Raw genomic sequence first — 5,153 nt, forward strand, 5'->3', positions numbered from 1 at the left:
ACTGCAGGTACTAAATGAAAGAAAATATTGTTCTGGCAATCCCCCTGTACTGTAACCACCATTTTCAATAGTTTATGTGAGTTAGCACATCTGTATTAGAAAGGTGAGTATTTTTAAAGAGTTACATAACTATATGTGTGTATATTCATGTATTCATGCAATATTAAGCACACACACATACATTATGCGCATACATATGTGTATTAGATATATATATGTAGCCAACTTTTGAGATGGATCCACAGATGTGTTGGAACTAGATCAAATAATATCTTAAAATCCCTGTCAGCCGCTCCCTCAGCCTCTGTCTTCCTCCCACTGCCAGTCAGAGCTTATCTGCTTCGACTGACCAGAGTCCTGCCAATCCTCTGCTCTGGGGCCATCTGCACTCTCCCCATCCCAGCTTTTTCCCTTTTGAAAAAATTAAAAATAATGTCATTACATTAATTTTTACTAGAGCCAATCACCTGCCATGCTTGGAACAGAGATGGTACTCAGATTGCCCTTAGCCCTTAATAATCATAAAGTCTGCATTTACAAGAAGAATGGGAACCAAAGGGTGAAAGCCCATGAACTAACTGAAGGAACACAATGGAAATATTACAAGTATTGACTGGGCTCCCAAGAGTTATTGAATTGTAACTTGTGGTGCAGACCATAATGCCTATGACTAGAGTCGGAAAGATGGCATCTGGAAACCAATCCTGAGGATTAATCGTGCAGCCACCTTTGTGAAATGGTCTCCCTTGGAGAACAAATTTGCTGTAGGCAGCAGAGTTCGACTGATTTCCGTGTGCTACTCTGAATCTGAAAATGACTGGTGGGTGAGCAAACACATAAAAAAGCCAATTTGTTCTACTGTCCTTAGTTTGGACTGGCACCCCAACAGTGTTTTGTGGCCTGCTGGATCTTGTGACTTCAAATGCAAAGGGTTTTTTTTTTCTGCCTATATTAAAGAAGTTGATGAAAAGCCAGCCAGTACTTCATGGAGTACCAAGATGCCTTTTGGTCAACTGACCAGAGTTTGGTGGTACCGGAAGTGGTGGGTGGGTCCATAGGGTTAGTTTCTCAGCTAGTGGGAACCGCCTTGCTTAGGTCAGCCATCATAGTACTGTATCAGTTGCTGATGCCTCAAAAAACATGATGGTTTCACAGCTGAAAACAGAGTTCCTCCCGTTTCTGAGTGTGTCATTTGTCTCTGAGAATAGCATGGTGGCTGCTGGCCATGACTTCTGCTCAATGCTGTTTAATTATGATGATTGTGGATGGTGGACCTTTGTCTCCAAATTAGACATTCCAGAACAGAGCATCCAGCGCAACATCTCTGCCATGGAACACTTCTATAACATGGACAAGAGAGTCACCACTGAGCAACACTGCTCTGGATATGCTACACCAAAACAGTATCACCCAAGTGTCTATTTATGAAGTAGACAAGCAAGACTGCGGCCAATTTTGCACCACTGGCATTGATGGAGCAATAATAATTTGGGATTTGAAGACTTTAGAGTCTTCAATCCAGGGGCTATGAATCATGTAAAGCTGTATTTCCATTCTCTAGCATGACAGACACTTGACAGAATGCAGCTCTAGCAGTTGCATGAAGACGGGAAAGACCCTACCACAAGTCAAAACTGAGAAAATATCCCTTACAGATGTATTGTTATTATTTTTTTTACCATAATTGGTGAATGTATTGTTTTTAAAAAATCAGCAGTGATGTCTTTTTGGTTTGCTATTTCCTTCCATTCTTGACCAAAGCTCTCTTTAAGTAGTTTATTGTGGGAAGTTGTCACACTAAATTAAAGGGGGATTTTATGTAAATTGTCTGTTAGGAAAATTTTTTAAAAATACAGGAAAAAAACCTCTTAATAGCTAATTGAAAAAAATTTTAAAGTAAGCATTTATACATTTGAAATCAATAAATATTACAAAAGGCCAGCTAGGTGGCATAGTCAATAGAAAGCCAGACCTAAAGTCAGGAAGACTCATCTTCTTGAGTTCAAATCTGGCCTCAGACACTTATTTAGCTATGTGACCCTAAGCAAGTCACTTAACTTTGTTTGTCTCAGTTTCCTAATCTGTAAAATGAGCTGGAGGAGTACATGACAAACCATTCCAGTATCTTTGTCAAGAAAACCCCAAATGGAGTCACAGAGTTGGACATGATTGAACAACAACAGCAGTAATGAAACGCTACAGAAAAGGACTTGACTTATTGTCTTGTTGATGTCTAAACTTAAGAAAATGACAGAGAAAATGTTAATGCAGATTAAATTTAAAAGTATGTTTTCTCTGTCTCTCTGTCTCTCTTTCTTGTTAAGTATTTACCAACACACCCCGGGTGGATCCCCTCATGCAGAGAAAGGGAAGAATGTGGGGCTTGCTTGCTTTATGTCTTGTGTTTTCGTTCGGTTCTAAAGGACATGACAAAATGATATATCCCCTCAGTGGTTGCAAATAGATCTCTATGAGAGGCTGCAACATAGCAGTTGGTGGTTGCAGGAGCAGTGCGAGCAGCAATTCTGTGCATTTAAAGTTAGCAAGAATATGAAATGGCAGCTGTAGTGGGAGATGGGAGCTGAGCTTTGAGGAACAGCAGTCTGCAGGGCTGATCTTGGAGGCCTGGTGATAGTAACCTGTGGGGCTGTTGCCAGAGACCTAGGTGCTATAATTTCCCTCCTCTCTGAAGGGCCGGAATGGAACAGTGGTGGCCAACTTTCCATTTGAAAAAATAGATACCAGACTGTAAAGTATAGTTTCCTCTCTTCTCTATCAAAATAGAGCAGAAGCTATCCCAAAGCTTATTCTATCTTGTAAAATTACTTTTCTGATTTTTAGTTTAAATATTTTACATTTCTTTTGCTGGCTAGAGAAAGCAGTCTACATAAGTGGTTTTTAAGTCATGTGTTGTTTTATTTGTAAATGGGCAGTCATGTGCTGGTCAAGGTACACAACAGAGAGGAATTGTGTTTAATTGTTGGTATACAGAGATACAGTAAAGACCCATCTCTCTGACTTTGCATTTTACTCTCCTACAAGCCCGCTTATATCTACCTCTTAGTCTTTTGTTTTCTTCAAGATAACCCAAGCAATACTATTTACATTAAGTTTCTCTTGCTCCTCTCAGCTTTCAGTAGTCTCCCTCTCAAAATTATTTTTTATTTATTTTGCACAGGTGCACACATTCATTTTCATGTGTGTGTGACACAAACACACATGCACACATCTGTATGTATGTATATATGTGCACGCATATGTATACATATAATATATAGTTATATGTATGTACATGTGATATATTTAAATGTCACATGTATTTATGTGCATGTTGTCTCTTGAAATAGAATGTAAGCTTTATGAAGGTGGGGACTACATTTTTTATGCCTTGGCATTTTCAGCATCTAGTGTAATAGGAACTTGGCAAATGTTTGTTGGTTGATTAATTGATGGTACAAGTTAGTAGGCTGCAGCAGGTACTTAACAGCTACAGATGGGGTATAGACATAGCTACTGGAGAGTCTGAGACTATTGAATTGCTGAGTTGCAGGCAGACTAAAATTGATTGGGTATCAAAATTAAATCTGGCATCAAGATGGTGAGTTATTCCCTGGAGCCAAATGCTACCAAGATGCTTAAGAAGGGAGGAAAGGAACAAATCATCTCTAATAGGTGACTCCATTTTCTCTGCTTTTGCTCTCTCCTTAATGTCTTTCAATCTGGCTTCTAACCTAATCATTCTATCAAAACTGTTCTCTCCAAAATTGCTAATGATCTCTTAGTTGACAAATCTAATGACCTTCTCTTTAATTCTCCTTTACCTCTCTGCAGCCTTGGACATTTGATCATTCTCTCTTGATCTCTTCTCCTTAGGTTTTCAGGACACCACCACTCTTCTGCTGGCTTTCCTCCTACCTGTCTGACCATTCCTTCTCAGTCTGGATCCTCATTCAGATCATCCTCTCTAGTGAGTTGTCACTCAGGTTTCTGTCCTGGGACCTGTTCACTACTCCTTCCATACTGCTTTACTTGGTGATCTCATCAACTCCCATGGATTTAATTACCATCTCTATTCTGTTTATTCTCATACCTTCCTATCTCTCCTCAATCTCTCTATTGATCTCCAATGTCATATCTCCAACTGCTTTTCAGAGGTCTGGAATTAGATGTCTAGTAAATATGTCAAAATTGTTATGTCTAAAACAGAACTCCTTATCTTTTCCCCTAAACCCTCACTCCTTCCCCCCCACACCCTACACAATTCTCCATGTTACTATAGAGAGCAACATCACCCTCCTAATCCCTCAGGTTCACAACCTAGGAGCCATCCTGGTTTCCTCGCTATCTCTCATCCTGCATATCCAAGTTGTTTTCAAGGCCTATTGATTTTACCTTTGCAACTGTCTTTAGAATACACCCCCTTCTTTGTGCTTAAACTTCCACCATTCAAGTACTGACCTTAATTACTTAATGCCTGGATTAATACAATAGCCTGCTGATGGGTCTTCCCCAGCTTCAAGTCTCTCCTCAGTCCAAAACATTTACTATTCACCACTAAAGTGATTTTCCTAAAGTGCAAGTCTGACCATGTCACCATCCTACTCAATAAACTCCAGTGATTTCCTGTTGTTTCCAGGAGTGCAAAATGCATTTGAAGTCCTTGGTAACCTAGACGCCTTCTACCTTTCCAATCTTCTTACCCCTCTACTGGATGACACATACTCTTCAGTCCAGGGGTACTGGCCTCCTGATGGTTCCACAAACAAGAAACTCCTTCTCTGAGCTCTAGGAATTCTTTACACCTATAGCTCATGTTTGGAATGGTCTCCCTTCTCTGCTCAGACTACTGACCTCTGTGGCTTCCTTTAAGTTCCAACTAAAGTCCTACCTTCTATAAATAGCCTTTCTCAACCACTCTTAATTCCAAAATCTTCACTCTGTTAATAATTTCCTATTTGTGTTGTATTTTGTTCTCTTTGCATATATTTGCATACATGGTGTCTCTCCCATCATATTTTAAGCTCCTTGAAGTCAAGGACTGTCTTTTGTCTTTTTCTGTATCTTCAGCTCCTAAAATAGTACTTGACACATAGTAGGTACTTAGTTTAAAAGATAAATAAATGTCCATTGATTGATTGGTTGAGGTTATGAAT

At 39.5% G+C, this 5,153-nt stretch overlaps 1 pseudogene; it reads left to right on the top strand.

Annotated features, from left to right (window-relative positions):
• Positions 1-472: 472 nt before the first annotated feature.
• LOC110212490 (actin-related protein 2/3 complex subunit 1A pseudogene) lies at positions 473-1,540 on the top strand (annotated as a pseudogene).
• Positions 1,541-5,153: the final 3,613 nt, after the last annotated feature.

The sequence above is a fragment of the Phascolarctos cinereus genome, unplaced genomic scaffold, assembly GCF_003287225.1.
Source record: "Phascolarctos cinereus isolate Bilbo 61053 unplaced genomic scaffold, phaCin_HiC Scaffold_7;HRSCAF=346, whole genome shotgun sequence".
Lineage (NCBI taxonomy): Eukaryota > Metazoa > Chordata > Mammalia > Diprotodontia > Phascolarctidae > Phascolarctos > Phascolarctos cinereus.